The sequence below is a fragment of the Odocoileus virginianus genome, chromosome 4 (genome assembly GCF_023699985.2).
Source record: "Odocoileus virginianus isolate 20LAN1187 ecotype Illinois chromosome 4, Ovbor_1.2, whole genome shotgun sequence".
Taxonomy (NCBI): Eukaryota; Metazoa; Chordata; class Mammalia; order Artiodactyla; family Cervidae; genus Odocoileus; species Odocoileus virginianus.
The window spans coordinates 51419125-51435865 of NC_069677.1; the positions used below are offsets into that span (position 1 = coordinate 51419125).

The 16741-nt window shown below is 41.8% G+C and overlaps 1 protein-coding gene across 8 annotated transcripts in view; it reads left to right on the top strand.

The window, feature by feature from the left end:
- PLCH1 (phospholipase C eta 1) overlaps positions 1–16741 on the top strand; it is a 260884-nt gene that overhangs the window by 68500 nt on the left and 175643 nt on the right. The window lies entirely within an intron of this gene.

Genomic DNA, 16741 nt, shown 5'->3' on the forward strand with positions numbered 1-16741 from the left:
CATGGGGTGATGTCTCAGCCTCTTTTCCCTGTTGGGAATCTGATTCAGTGGGCTTCTGGGGAGTGACTGCACCCACTGTATTCTCTTTTGTCATGCTTTCCGGGTCAAGGTCATTCACATTTTGTAATGATGGAGGGCATGAAAAGACCCAGGTGAAGTGTGTACGAAAATGGCAAATTGAAGATCTGGACACCTGGCAAGCCCTGGTGGATGAGAAGTGAACAGTGTTCAGTCTTTGAAGCTTTAGTTGTTGTCTGCAATGAGTCTGTTGGGTTAAGTGATATCCTTGGCTGGCCTTTCCTGATAATCTCTCAAATTCTCTCAAACCTCTGGTCACTGGGAGTCCAGCCAAGTAGGCAGGCTACTGATTGTTTTATTCCTTTATGCTTAGGAATACCAATTTTCCATTTACTAAGTTAGAAAGAAGAAATATATTTAATAAACAGTCAACTTTACCTTCTGATTTGCAGACTTCTCACGTTTTAAATGGTTACTTATGAGAATTATGTCCCCTTAGAGCTGTGTTACAAATTTAAGCCTTTGTTCTTTAAGCTGCATTTCCATAATTATAATTAATTTTCCTCTGCTCTCTCATTTTCCCCATTGTCTTTCCTATTCTGTGCCTAATGTATGTGCAGAGATTGATGGGAGGATGAAATGTCTTTCCACAAGTAGATTCAGGGTTCTTCCAGGGCAGCATAATTATTTAATTTAGCTATACAAAAGATCCAGATTTTTTTTTCTTTGACCAAAGTAATAATTATTAGTGATTGTACTTATAATCACAAGCAAAGATTGAAAATTCCAGTTTGGTCCTTTACTTTGTGTACATGAGAAGTCATCCAATTGAATGGTGATAGTTTTTATGTTTGTTAGGGCTCGTTCCTTGAAGCAGATATGATTGGGGTTGTTATAAGTGCAAACTGTTGATTTCAAAGGGATATTCAGATTTTTTGAAAATTGGAAGCCCATCGCCTGGTATATTTTTCACCCACTCTTGCAGCTTCAGTTTGCATCTCTACATCCATAGCTCCCATCATTGTGTCCCTGGCTTAGATGGCTCCTCATCTGCACCACGCTCAGATGTCCATTTTCCTACCTGACGGCTCCACTGATGCCTGCCGGTCCTCACACTCAGTATGTCTGGGGCAACACTGCCTCTTCCCACTGGTACCTAACTGCCTTGCCAGTCTCCTCTTTCTTCCCCTCTTTCTTTGCACCACAGCTATGCTGACTTTCGCATTTCTTGCCCACAAAACTAACTCCTCCTTTGCTTGGCTGGCTGCCACCCCATCCTTCAGAGCCCAGATTAAGGGTCCCCTCAAGAGAAGTTTATACTGACTTCCCAGACCAGATCAGCCCCCCTGTTAGGCTACCCTATCACCCTGTATTGCTGCCTCGTTGCATAATCACTGTTGTAGTAAAACAGCTATGTGATAACCAGTTTAATCTCTGTCTTCCTTGTATTCTGACTCCCAGGGTAGCAGAGAATGTTATGACTTGCATCTCCAGTACACAGAGTGCCATTGTATGTGCATGCTTGTGTGCTAAGTCGCTTCAGTCGTGTCTGACTCTGTGACCCTATGGACTGTAGCCTGCTACGCTGCTCTGTCCATGGGATTCTCCAGGCAAGAATACTGGGGTGGGTTGCCATGCCTTCCTCCAGGGGATCTTCCCAACCTGGAATTGAATCCTCATCTCCTGCATTGCAGGATTCTTTACTGCTGAGGTGTTTAATAAAATGTTGCTGAATGAATTTACTCATTTTAATAGGGGAGATAAGAACCACCTGTTTCATTATTTTTTGCACTCTTAAGTTTGGCCTGTAATCTTTGTGCCGTGGAATGCATCAGTTCTCCCGCCGCACACTCTCTTTTCCCCTTCACCCGTGCTTTTGGCTTGGAGAACAAAAGGATACATCCAATACACCTAAACCATTCCTTCCTGGGACTGAGAAGGAAAAGGCCAGTCTGCTGAGAATCCTAGTATGCGCTAGAAAAGATGATTACAAGTGTGTAATGCCTCAAAGTGGAAAAGGATGAATCCATTTCTTCAAAAGAATTTCTTAGACATTTTGAATTCATTTAGTAATACCCTCCAGAATTTCCCTGTTGGTTGTATATTATGTGAGAGGAGTTGGTGGACAGCCAGGTGGAGGGCGATTTAATCTCTCCTTGGCTTCCCATTTGGCACAGTGGGAAAGAATCTGCCTGCAATGCAGGAGACTAGGGTTCAATCCCTGTGTCAGGAAGATCTCCTGGAGAAGGAAATGGCAACGCACTCCAGTATTCTTGCCTGGAAAATTCCATGGACAGAGGAACCTGGTGGGCTACAGTCCATGGGGTTGCAAAGAGTTGGCCATGACTGAGCACATCAGCATGGTACAACTGTGAAAATAGAGATTTGTCCATGTAAAAATTAACAGTTAATTAAAGCTGTTTAATTGCAGTGTTTTGTGTACTATTAAAATTCTCTGCTGCTTGGGTCTGGAAAGTCTTCAGGCACAGAAGTGAGTGTTATCTGTGGGCTAATTCTTACCCCAGAGAGCAGAGAATAGATCTGCACCAAAACCAAAGCACCAGTTTCCTCAGTAAGGGAGGAGGAAAGGAGGCCTGGGGGTGCATGGTGAGAATAATCGAGCACAAAGGAGCTTCTCTAAAAATTAAAGAGATGCACTTTTATTTCCGATTCACAAACAAGAAAATGGTGAGCATCTAGGCCTTTCACATCTAGGCCTTTCATCTGAGAATCTCAGGCAACATGAGAGTATGATTCTGACTTCTAGGTAGCAAAGTTATACCAAGAATAATACCTACTTGGGTAGAATAAATGTAGAATCTGTGAAAACATTTTTTTTCTTTTGTCGAATTTTGTCTTGTCCATATTCCTTTCTTGGTCAGAATGTGTGAGTGACATATAACAGTGATTTCAGAACTTCTTGTATTTAAATGTAGAAGATGGTGACTTATTCCCAACTATAAAGGAGAACAGTGAATGCATTTATTATTTACTGTGCTGTTTTATTCCTTGGCAACTTGAAATTGAATATCAATGCATATCCACAGTGACCATTTTTTGAAGTTATACCAGTGTCAGAGTTTCAAGGTATTGTGCTTTCAAGCCAGTAGAAGCTTATCTCTAGAGACTTGTGTTAATTAATTCTTTAAGTCAATGGTTCCCAGCCTTGGTTGCATGTTGGAATCACCTGGGAATATTAAAAAACCCCCCAAAACTGTAGGTCCCAGCCCAGAGGTTCTGATTAATTGCTCTGGGTTATGGCCTGGGCCTGGGGGAATTTTTAGAACTCTGCACATAATTCCAGTGGGGGCAACCAATTAGATTCTGGAGGGTTGAAAACCCCTGACTTAAGGTGGCAAATACATATTCTCTCACCGGAACTATAGAACTCACGAATTTGATCATGATTATTTTATGTGATGATAGCCTGTTTTATACTGAATCTTGAAGGTTTGGAAAGAGGGGACGTCTCATAAGATTATGGATTCAAGTGTGTGTTTGAATATAGAAGCAGAAAATATGAAAGAGTCATTTATGCTTGGCATTTTGTGGTTTTCTATTAATTTTTATTCACATTTTTTCCTGATAGCCATACAGGCTCACTGTTGAAAAGTTGGAGAGTTCAGGAAAGACTAAAGAAATAGGAAGAAGTAGTCTATAATCCCAGTATGTGCTTTAAGTCTGTACTTTCTTAAAGTGATTTAAAAACTGAAGACTAAGTAGTGATTCTCCACTCTAGTTATACATTAGAATCTGCTGAGGTGCTTAAAAGATACTGGTGGTTGGGTTCTACCCAATCCTAGTTAAATTATCTCTGGGAGTGGGATGAATCCTCCATCTTCATCCTTTCATTCCTTTTATCTGGGTCTTTCTGTCTGTTTACCTTTGGGTGATTTTGATGCATTGTGAGGGGTGATACTCACTGGGCTAAAATTGTTTGCTTGTTTTTTTCCTAAAAAAAAAAAAAAAAGGTAACTTTATTATTTATTTCTTTTTGGCTGTGCCATGTCTTTGCTCCCGGGAGGGCTCTTCTCTTCATTGCAGTGGTGGGGTTGCTCTCTAGCTGCGGTGCCTGGGCTCCCCATTGAGGTGGCCTCTGTGGTTGCAGAACACGGGATCTAGGCACCCTAGCTTCAGCACTTGTGGCTCCCAGTCTCTTGAGCACAGGCGCAATAGTTGTGGTGCATGGGCCTAGTTGCTTCGAGGCATGTGGGATCTTCCCAGACCAGAGGTAGAACCTGTGTCTCCTGCATTAGCTGGCAGTTTACCACTGAGCCACCAAGGAAACCTTAAGATTGTTGATTTACTAAAATATTGATCTAATCAGTAAATTAAATTAATTTACTGACTGAGAACAGTATGTAATTATTTGCTAGTCTGAGCAAAAGGGATGCACGAAACTCTTTTATGCAGAGGAGTGGGAGGGGCAAGTGATATGCTCACCTTCATATGGTTGTTTTTTTCCTAACAGATTTATTTCATATTCCTTCTAATACTGTGCTTTCTTAGTGCCCTTTTAGTGTGACTTAACATTATAGCTGAGATAGTTGTTGCATGATACACACATATTCCCTTTAGTGTTAGTTGGCCTCACAAGGTTACCTATAGCCTCCTGATGGTGAACAGAAACACTTTGGGAAGATTCTTAACAACAGGAAGCAGAATGTATAAATGGTTTGCTTTGATTAATCTATAACGAGGACTGCACCGTTCACAACCAGTTAAAGGATGGATGCAGAAATAAAAGTGAAGCATAGGAACTGGGAGAACAGTACCGTCGTTTGGAGCACAGCAGATTAATCTTGAGTATTATTAGAATTGTGTTCACCTACTCTGGAAAACTAAGGGCGCATTTTGTTGTAGAAGGCAAACTTTTTAGCCCCTGTAGACGTTTGTTCTGCCTCACTTCACATGTGAGAAAGCGAATTCTCAAGGTCCCTGTGTTGTCGCTAGAAGTTCAGAGTTGTGAAGGAGAAGAAATCTTGTCTTCTCAGATCATTCTTGTTTTCCATGATAGTTCATTCTTTGCACATTGGAGTCATATGGGGGGACACAAAGAGGATGTTAAGATATTTCAGTCTAGACCTTGTCAGGAGGAATTGGTAGATTCTATATTCCACTATTCTTGGGGTATTTCTATATCAGGAAAGGTTAGGGCTGATGCTGAACCAAGGTTGTCATTAGGACTGGCAATCCTGGTTGCTTTACTAGCATTATCTTTTAAAAAAAAACTTTATTGAAGTATAATTGATTTATAATGTTGCATTAATTTCTACAATACAGCAGAGTGACTCCAGTTACACATATATATTCTTTTTTCATACTCTTTTCCATTATAGTTATCACAGGGTATTGAATATAGTTCCCAGTAGGACTTTGTTATTTATCCATCCTATATATAATAATTTCCATCTAGCATTCTCTCTTTTAAGTTTTTCAACAGGACAGTTTTAGAGATGAAACTAACAGAGGTGAACATTGTGCCAGAAACCACATTGTTAGATTATGGTGTTCAAACCCAGGTTTGTCAGCCTAAAATCCAGAGTTTTTCTACTGTTGTGACACGATGATGTATTACACATAGCTTTTTCTTCTAAAGCAGTTGCAGGTTGGGGACAGGTGGGAAGGATTTGAATGTTTTAAAAGAATTTCAGACCTTTTAGAAGTCACTTGAGGATTTCACAGAAACACCGTGGTGAGCTGCCCTTGGGCTGATAAGGGGGCTTAGGGAACTGGGGTGGGGGTTGAGAGGAGGCATCTTCTAGAGGGGTCCCCCAGAGCTTGTTAGAAATGCTGACTCACAGCCCTGCCTGAACCTGCTGAATTGGAATTTGCATTTTCCCCAGATCTATGGGTGGTTTGAGTGCTCAGTAAAGAGGGGGCAGCCCTGCTCTGAGAGATGCTCTGGGCTTGGGTGTACATCCTCATGAGTGAGGGATTAGTCCTTATTCTTCAAGGAACAGGTAGAAGAGCAGGGTTAGAGGAAGAGAATGACCTCCACCAACCAACACACTGAGAGGATGGAAAGGGGTGTGTAGTTAAGGATATAAGCAACACCCCAGAATAGCATGCATGGCATAGCAGAGTTAGAAGGGATTTGAGAAGCCATCTCATGGGGAATTCTAAGCAGAACCTGTAGCTGGGCTTCAGGACGTTGTAAAATCTCTGAAAACATTATTCCAGACACTCTGTGTTTATATGCATATACATTTCTTCATCGCCCTCCTATGAACAAAGTCCTTAGCTTTCATCATATTACAAAGTGATCTGTTACTCCTTGCCCCTTCTGAACACTGTAAACCTTTGACTAAAACCACTCTCTTTCAGAGATGAGAAAGCATATTCATGTTCAACCATCTAGTAGAAGGGTTAATTCTAAAAGCCAACATTCTGCCAACCCAACTCAACTGGCCTTTATGATCTGAACTGAGTATTATGAAACTCTAAGTGGATTTGCTGTGAGATAAATCTTGCAAACCTCTGTATTTTCTGATTATTGGAAATGGTTAGATCTTTTTAATAGCATTGGAATATTGTGACATGAAATCAGTTTTACCTGAAAGCATGTTAAAACCTCTGTGGGTTGGCCAGGTGAGTGTGAAGTGCTCATTGCAGGGCTGCTGGAGGAGGGCCTGAGCATCGCGCATCGCCCTGGTTCCTCCATCGCTGAGGGCAGCAGGGCTCCGTAAGACAGACCTCTCCTTATCTGGTGACATCCAGCTGACTTTTTTGTGTCTTCATGGCTAATAAGTGGTTAGTAACTCCCTGTGGGGAGCCAGGTGCTGAACTTTACTAATAGTCATATAGTCCATGTAGCATTTAGATCAAGTAATGATTTCACTATCTGGTAATTTGCTATGTGGTAAAGTGTTGACTCTATGAATCCAAAGGACATTTAGAACATTTTTCATTTCTAGGGATAAAAATTTTCAAACTACCATTTTGTGAAACCACAGATGAATAGCCTTTAGTTATGGAAGTTAACTCTTTAAAGTGGTCCTTTGTTAGTACTTCCCTGGTAGCCCCGTGGTTAAGACTTCACCTTCCAATGCAGGGAGTGCTGGCTTGATCCCTGGTGGGGGAGCTAAGATCCTACTTGCCTCCGGGTCAAAGAACCCAAGCATAAAACAGAAACAATATTGTAACAAATCAATAGAGACTTTGAAATAGTACACATCAAAAAATCTAAAAATAAAAAAGGTCCCTCTTTGCATCTACCAAAAAAAAGTAAAAGTGTCCAGGTCTTTGTGAATTATGTTAGTGGATAGTTGTTTTTCAAGGACAAATATGCAGTCTCAATATTCCAACTTGTAGCCTGTGATTGCAACCATCTTTCATGGATGTATGTTCCTATGTTAGCTCCTGAGAACCCATCTGGGAAATAATATTCTCTAATGTCCCTTACTTTGAGCATTTTGAGTCTCATAATTATATTTTTTGATCCCCTGTCCCTTCCCATTTCTCCTAAATTATATAAATCAGTGTGGATGTTTAATATCTGGCAACCGTAGGTACCATGCTTCTGATACTAGTAATATAAAAACTTTTCTTGGCTAGATAACAAGTCTGCATAAATCATGGTACTAAATTATTTCTAAATTAGATTAATTTATATAAAGTGATAAAATGTTATTGGTTTCCTATTTTATCATCTTTAGTATTCATGAAGGAGCAATTCTTTCCTCTTTTCTCCAAGGTCTTTAACAAAATTAGCCTTTGTAACCATTTTTGTGCTAGTTGACTGTGAATGAGGAGACTGATGAAGCAGAAAATTAAAATACTTTTGATGTTGTAGTTTTAATACTAATCATTAATCTACACTTCAAAGTTATTTTTCTCATTGATAAGTTTATTGTTTTTAAAAATGTATTTCTATCTTTATAATGTTTTTTTCTAGCTACCTTGCCCAGTTAGATTTTTAAAATTCTTGCTATTTGTAACTTGTCAAGGAATGAGAATTTTGGCAACTAAAACCACCTTGATCATTTGCAGAAGGCTTAATTATATATGCTCCCAGGCATTTCCCTGACTGTGTGTGCAGATTTTTAAGTTATGAAACATAGGACATCTTGGGTGTATTTTCACCTTTAAGAGAGCATGCATTTGTTATGAGTTCTTCTGAGAGTGGTTAAATTCATTCCTATTTTTGAAGTAAAAAGCCCCAGAATTTTTGTATAGAATTTTCAGGGTTGGAAAAGACCTCAAGAAATTATTTAGTGTAGTCATTTGTGAGGTTCTTTCCAGAATGAAAGCTCTAGAGAGCAGGGAACATGACTTGAGGGCCTGGCATATGGGAGACATCCAGTAATTACTTGGTGAGTGAGTTAGTAACTTCTCACATTTTATCAGTGAGGACCCTGAGGCCTGGGAAGGTTAAGCGGTGGGCCCAAGGTGGGTCTAAGTGAACTCTTAGTAAGCCAGTAAGCAGTGAGAACCAAGGCCCTGGACAGTGTGGTTTACACCATGGCACGTCTTGTGCCTGTGGTCTCATTCTAAACAGAGGCAGTTCGCTGCTGTTAACTATCAGTCATTTGTCCTTGCTCCGAGCCCTCATTCCCCGGTGGGATATTGCCCTTTCCTCCTTCCTGTCTTAAATATTTATTGGCCTGGGCTCTGTGCTAGAGATTCAGCAGTTAAGGAAGAAGAAATGTGCTGCCATCTAAACAGAGCTTCTGTCTCACCTCTTTTTGTTGTTACTCTCATTCCCCCAAAGCTCACAGGGGACGTTTACTTTTCCTTTGGAAATAATGTATCCTCAGAGAAAAGTTGCAAGAATAAAAGTGCAGCAAAGAACCTCCATATGTCCTTTACCCAGATTTACTTACTGTTAAATTTTACCCTGTTTGCTTCATCATTGTATGTTTGCATACCCCCTCTTTCTCACACACACACACACACACACACACACACACACCTTACTTTTTCTGAATAATTTGAGAATAAGTTGCATACTTGTTTCTTTATCCCTAAATACCTCAGTGTGAATTTACTAAGAATAGGAAATTATTCTCTTATATAAGCAGGGTATAATTATCAACCTAAGTAAATTTAACATTGATAAACTTCTTTTTAAGGTTCTTTATTTTTGAGGAATTTTTTTTCAACTGTTATCTACAGGGAAACAGATGTGGGAGACGGAGAATAATAGACATGGAGAAAATGTTATAGCGTCATAAAACCTTCCAGGCTCTTAGGGTGAGGGCCAGCTTCACATGTATGTGGTCTGTGCCTTAGAAGGGCCCTGGGATTAGTTTAAAGCTCTGCTATGGCTGTCTTGAAATCCTTTATTTTTGGGGAAAAGCCCAATATTTTCACTTCATACTGAACTTGTAGATTATGTAGCTGGTTGTGCTTAGAGTCCTTCTGTACTGGTCTAGGACCTTTTGCATTTGTTCTTGTAGGTCCTGTTGGAGATGAGGAAACTGAGGCTTAGAGGGCCTCAAAATAACTTGGCTCAGATTGCTGAACCACCTGGTGGAACCCAGATTTGACCTCAGGTCTTTTTTTTTTTTAATATTTATTTTTATTTGTTTGGCTGTGTCAGATCTTGGTTGTGGCATGGAAACTCTTGGTTGTGGCATGTGGGATCTAGTTCCTTGCCTAGGGTTTGAACCCTGCATTGGGAGCACAGTCTTAGCCACTGGACCACCAGGGAAGTTCCAGCATCAGGTTTTTTTGATCCCATATCCAGTGGTTGTCACATTGCTTCCAACTACTCCACGCCTGCAACTCTCCCTGCATGGTGATATTTCTAGATGTGGACTTGGCCTGTCCTTTCTGTTTTTCTCCTTAGGTATTGTACTTTCTTTTTGGTACCACAGGCTCACTCTTTCATGCTAAGTTCCTGGGGTAAAGTGTTAACTAGAAGGCCATTTGGGAAACTTAAATAAGTTGTTAATTTTTGCCTCAAAGGAACTGCCTATGAGTAGTTTCTATACTAATCTTCTGACATGTTTGTAGGAAAAAGGCTGCCTGTGGTCACTTCCTCATTCACCCTTACTGCGTATCACAGTTCCAGCAACTGGTTTCCTTCCTGCTTCCGGCTTTTAGAGTCCTCTTGATGGCTCAGACGGTAAAGAATCTGCCTGCAATACAGGAGACTGGGTCCCATCTCTGGTTTGGGAAGATCCCCTGCAGAGGGGAATGGCAACCCACTACAGTATTTCTGCCTGGAGAATCCCATGGACGGAGGAGCCTGGTGGGCTACAGTCCATGAGGTCGCGAAGAGTTGGACACGACTGAGCGACTCCACTCACACACTGTCATCCTCTATAGTCCAGGTCCTGCTTCATTCCCAACGTCTGCCTGGGAACTGGAGAGCTGTTGGGACCTGAATTCCTATGTTCAGGCGGCTCTTCCTGCTCAGACCTCCTTGGTGTCGTTAGGCCTGGTCCAGTCTAGGCCCAGGGCTGCATCAGTGAGCAAGGCAGACACCACTCCTGCTCCCAAGGAGCCTACGCCATGTTCCTCTCCACGCTGCGCCCCGCCTACCTGTCAGGATGGCTATCAGGCAGAAAAATAATGTTAGAATCACTGTTGAGGAAAATAAGATGAGGAAGAAGGCTAAGAAGTGAAGTTATATGACCTGGCGAAGGGAGACGGCAAAATGCGTGTGAAAAATGTGCCGCTGAAGCTGAGACAACAGTGACTTTCTATCTCATCAAGAAGGAGATAAAGGAGTCGAGTTTTCATTTCTGTGGCGTCACCTTGGTTAGGAATTGAGACTTGTGACAGTGCTGTGTGTTGTAACATGACAATGGTTACCAGAGGAGCCAGCGCCATCTCTTACTTTGGTTTTCTTCCAGAAAGAAGGGTGATGTCTCTCTGCTGACAGGTGATAGCACGTTATGAAAGTGCCCTCCCCAGCCATCACAGGGTTAGATTTTCAGGGCAGTGCATCTCCTCTCCTGTCCTTCAAGGAGTTTAATGCCCATCTGGCTCCTCCAGAGACTAGCTTCTGGAGAGTCTGGTCAGTTGCACAAAGGCCGACGGCCCTGAAGCCAGCATGCTGTGCTGAAGGACCCTTGGCTCTGGCCCCTCCTGAGCCGGCCTTGGCTTGGGTTGGCCTGCGAGAGACTTTCCAGACATGTGGCTGCTGTCTCTCATGCCTGAGCTTTTGTGGCTACTGACTCTGTATTCTGGGCACCTGGGTTGCTCTCAACTCTTTGTGCTAAGAAGAACTTTGTATAGGAGGAGGTGGTTTCTTTTCTTTTTTTGCTGATCACATTCTTCCTTGTGACAGTGGTCAGCATTTTTTTTTAAGGGTTTGATCTTTTTTAAAAACATTTATATTGGAGTGTAGTTGCTTTACAATATGGTATTAGTGTCTACTCTACAGCAAAGTAAATCAGTTATCAGCTCAGTTCAGTCACTCAGTCATGTCCAACTCTTTGTGACCCCATGAACGGCAGCACGCCAGGCCTCCCTGTCCATCACCAACTCCCGGAGTCCACCCAAACCCATGTCCATCGAGTCGATGATGCCATCCAACCATCTCATCCTCTGTCGTCCCCTTCTCCTCCTGCCCTCAATCTTTCCCAGCATCAGGGTCTTTTCCAATGAGTCATCAGGTGGCCAAAATATTGGAGTTTCAGCTTCTGCATCAGTCCTTCCAATGAACACCCAGGCCTGATCTCCTTTAGGATGGACTGGTTGGATCTCCTCGCAGTCCAAGGGGCTCTCAAGAGTCTTCTCCAACACCACAGTTCAGAAGCATCAATTCTTCTGTGCTCAGCTTTCTTTATAGTCCACCTCTCACCTCCATACATGACCACTGGAAAAACCATAGCCTTGACTAGATGGACCTTTGTTGATAAAATAATGTCTCTGCTTTTTAGTATGCTGTCTAGGTTGGTCATAATTTTCCTTCCAAGGAGTAAGCATCTTTTAATTTCATGGCTGCAATCACCATCTGCAGCGATTTTGGAGCCCAGAAAAATAAAGTCAGCCACTGTTTCCACTGTTTCCCCATCTATCTGCCATGAAATGATGGGACCAGGTGCCATGATCTTAGTTTCTGCATGTTGAGCTTTAAGCCAACTTTTTCGCTCTCCTCTTTCACTTTCATCAAGTGGCTCTTTAGTTCTTCACTTTCTGCCTTGAGGGTGGTGGTGTCATCTGCATATCTGAGGTTATTGTTATTTCTCCCAGCAATCTTGATTCCAGCTTGTGCTTCCTCCAGCCCAGTATTTCTCATGATGTACTCTGCATATAAGTTAAATAAGTAGGGTGACAATATACAGCCTTGATGTACTCCTTCTCCTATTTGGAACCAGTCTGTTGTTCCGTGTCCAGTTCTGTTTCTTCCTGACCTGCATACAGGTTTCTCAAGAGGCAGGTCAGGTGGTCTGGTATGCCCATCTCTTTCAGAATTTTCCACAGTCCACACAATATAGCTATACATATTTGTTGTTGTTGTTTAGTAGCTAAGTTGCATCTGGCTCTTTTTTTAACCCCATGGACTGTAGCCCTCCAGGCTCCTCTGTCCATGGGTTTCTCCAGGCAAGAATACTGGAGTGGGTTGCCATTTCCTTCTCCAGGGAATCTTTCTGATCCAGGAATTGAACCCATGTCTTCTGCATTGGCAGGTGGATTGTTTACCACGAAGCTACCAGGGAAGGCCACATATACATATATTCCCTCTTTTTTGGATTTTCTCCCCATTTAGGTCACCACAGAACATTGAGTACAGTTTCCCTGTGGTGTATAGTAGGTTCGCATTAGTTATCTATTCTACACATGGTCATGTATATACGTCAATCCCAGTCTTCCAATTCATCCCACCTCCCCTTCTGTCCTTGGTACCTGTAAGTTCTCTACATCTGTGATTCTACTTCTACTTTACAGATAAATTCATCTCTCCCATTCTTCTAGATTCCACATATAAGTGATATTATACAGGATTTGTTTTTCTCTTTCTGACTTACTTCACTCTGTATGAGGTCTCTAGGTCCATCCACATCTCCACAAATGACCCAGTTTTGCTGAAGGAGGTTGTTTCCTACTCTGAAATCTCCTTTCCCCCCTTCCCCTGCTCCTCTCTCCTCCGAGTTGTCTTTGTGTCTGCCTTCCTCATGGGGCCAGTCTGTCGCTGTGGAGTTCAGAGGTTCGGTATCACCACATAAGGCAGTTGCATGATGATGACCACGTGTGCCTCCCATCTGCACGCACAAACTGTAATCCTTCTTCAGCTGGCTGTAAGCCAAGCCAGGCCTGGGAGATAATATTACCTTTTATTAGACCCAGAGATGTCAGATTGAAGCATGGCAATATTTCCTTTTTTAAAATAGCAGATATGCGCGAGCATGGTCATCATATAAGAAAACAGTCCTCAGTTAGTTGGAGAGCATAAGCACCTAGCGTTTCTTCTTCTAGACTTTTATATTCCAGGTGTCCAGCTCCTCCCCCCAGGGAGAAGGTAAAGGCGCTTCTCTGTTCAAGGTACAGGTTCTTAGCGAGTGCTACGGGGGAGGTTGAATATGTCACTACTTCAGTCTTGAGAATTAATTAACGCGTCAGCCCGCAGGGTGGATATTTGTTTTAATATATGTCACTGTCAACAACCATTAGCAATTCCCATGTGCCTACCTATCTCTGGTTAACTCCCCTCTGTTAATGTTATAATTAGCACTGATCAGAACTGATGGTTGATATCTAAACAGTTGATGCTGATTTATGAAGTCTGGGTACCTTTATTTATATCTGGATATGAGTTCATGAAACCCAAATGTCAATTGGATTTTCACACTTCCTGAGTCTCCACCAAAAGCAGCTCAGTGCTGTACACACAGTCACTGGCTGCTTTCTTACAGGGCCTGGGAATAAAATCCTGCCCATGAGGTCTCAGTTGTTTTCATGGATAGCTCAAGCTCAAATTGAGCTTTGAGCCTACCAGGGATTTTATCCTGAATTATATTGACACCGTCATCAAACTGACAGTGATGTACTTATAAATTTTTATACTAACCTATAAAATTTAAAGTGACATAACCCATAAAGAGTCAAGTCTCTCAAAAAAAAAAAAATGAGAATTTTCTTTTAAAGCCAAGTCTTTAAGAGGAGATCAATAAACCAAGGAAGCATCATCTCAAAGAACTGTTGGCTAAAGGGTGGCTTCTTTGTGTCCTGTGAAACAAAGCAAAATTAAATATGGGTAATACTCTGTTTGTGTTAGAATTCAGATGTTTAAAAATGTGTAACAATTGCTTCCTACCGAGGTATGTCAGGATTTTACTGTACGGCAAGTCCAAATTGGTTTATTTGAAAAGCATGTGTGATCTATAGGGCATGTTCTATATCAGTCTCTCCAATGATGAATAAACAGCTATGTTAATTAAGCCTGATGTCTAAAACCCTTGTTTCTGCCATTTTCAATATTAGTTTTTAGTATTAGTTTAATAGGCACTGAATGGAAACCTGCAGGTCTTTCTCTACTCTTAGCTGAAATTTTTGTTGTATACTGTGTTAGGAGTTTAAGTTTTTGGTTTCACTGTGTTGTCTAGCAGCTAAGGATTGCTGGCAATCATCTGTTAAGCAGGTACCATGGTGTGCAGGAAGAGCGTGACGTTATTATTGAGCCCATAGGTACTTTGTGTACACCTTTGTCTCTGGAGCACCTTATCTCCTCCCTTGAAAAATGAACTCATGGTAGCATTTCCTTTTGTTCGGTGGGACTGGAGGCAAAGGTTCTAGCAATTTTTTCATCATAGTCCTGACAGCGTTTTCTAAGCCTTTACATAAAGGCGACTCCCTCAAATGCATGGTGATGAATAGGCCACAGGCATATACTGTGCTGGTTTGTTTGAATTGATGTATGATCTCTACTCTTTTAATCCATTTAACTCCAAATTTGCAGTGACTACATAAGCTTTAATCTAGTGAGTTGAGTCCATTGTAAATATAAACTGAGAGCAGGTTTTCAGTGCCACCCCCTAGATTAATAGACACTCAGAGGTAAAGTCTCTATCCTTCTGTTGGCTAACTTTTTAAAGTCTCTGTGATTCATATAGGCCAAGAAATGGGATGGTGCTGCTTCTACTTCAAAGCCAGACACTGCTCAGGACATCTAGTTGAGTACAGAAGACCCTGAGTAGTCAGGGGATTTTGATGAAGTACTGGTACCCAGTGTCCCCAGGATGGCTGGGAACAACGGTCTGGGGCCAAGCCAGGGGCCTCAGACAGGATAATGCTGGAGTGGGAGGCATCCTCTGGTTTGTGGAAGCAAATGTGTTTGTTCCTCCTGGGAACACCTCCATAAGACATCTGCTTGGGAGTTTCCCCATGTCTAGCTCTTTTGGTTTGTCTGAATGTGTAGAATTCTTGTTTTGAGGTTTCATGTCTTTGTGTATTTACATATGTGACTGCCATATGACTGATATTGAGGATTTTAGGTTTCCTGTGTAGTTGAGTGCACAGTGAAATTTTCTGAAAGAAATTAGGCTCCAGTAGCTCTATTTACTGCTCAGGACATCTAGTTGAGTACAGAAGACCCTGAGTAGTCAGGGGATTTTGATGAAGTACTGGTACCCAGTGTCCCCAGGATGGCTGGGAACAACGGTCTGGGGCCAAGCCAGGGGCCTCAGACAGGATAATGCTGGAGTGGGAGGCATCCTCTGGTTTGTGGAAGCAAATGTGTTTGTTCCTCCTGGGAACACCTCCATAAGACATCTGCTTGGGAGTTTCCCCATGTCTAGCTCTTTTGGTTTGTCTGAATGTGTAGAATTCTTGTTTTGAGGTTTCATGTCTTTGTGTATTTACATATGTGACTGCCATATGACTGATATTGAGGATTTTAGGTTTCCTGTGTAGTTGAGTGCACAGTGAAATTTTCTGAAAGGAATTAGGCTCCAGTAGCTCTATTTACTGTTCCATGAGGCTTCCAGATGAAAAAACAGGCGGCAGGATGTAAATGACATGCTCAAGATCTCCATGCTACCTTGTCTGGAAAAGATTACTGGGTCTAGAGACAGACTCTGGGCATTCAAAGCCTATGTCTATCACTTATCTGCGGTACCAGCTCAGAAAATTGCTTCTCTCTGCCTCCGTCTCCACATCTGAAGCTAGAGAAAGGATAATACCAAATTCACTCCTAGGGACATTGTAAGGCTTGATAAGACACTGCTAGGAGCAGTGTCTGAAAGGTAGTAAGTGCTTCAGAAATGTTAATAATCCTCAAAGTTCTCCATTGTTTAACACACCAGTGGGAAAGGATTATCTCCCCCCCAGTTGAGTGCTACTAATTTGGCTGCACTTTAAAAAATCTTATTTTTTTTCTGAACAAAAGAAAGAAATGCTAGCTTTAAAAAATTATAGTTAAAGTTTAGAAGGAAATAACACCTAGAAATCTTTTTTTCAATTAATTAATTTATTTTAATTGGAGGCTAATTACTTTACAATATTGTAGCGGTTGTTGCCATACATTGACATGAATCAGCTGTAGGTGTACATGTGTCCCTAATCCTGAACCCCCCTCCCACCTCCCTGCCCATCTCATCCCTCGTGATCATCCCAGTGCTCTGGACCTGAGCGCCCTGTCTCATGCATTGAATGACACCTGGAAATCTTACTGTTAATCTTTTCCACATATTTTTTCTAGTCTTTTATTCTATATTTCTATACGCATGTATCTTACATAATTAAACTCAGATATCTGGGTCCTTTTACCACATAGGTTGTCAAACATTCTCTAGGTAATAGCAGTGTCTTAAAAGTATTGTCAATGGCT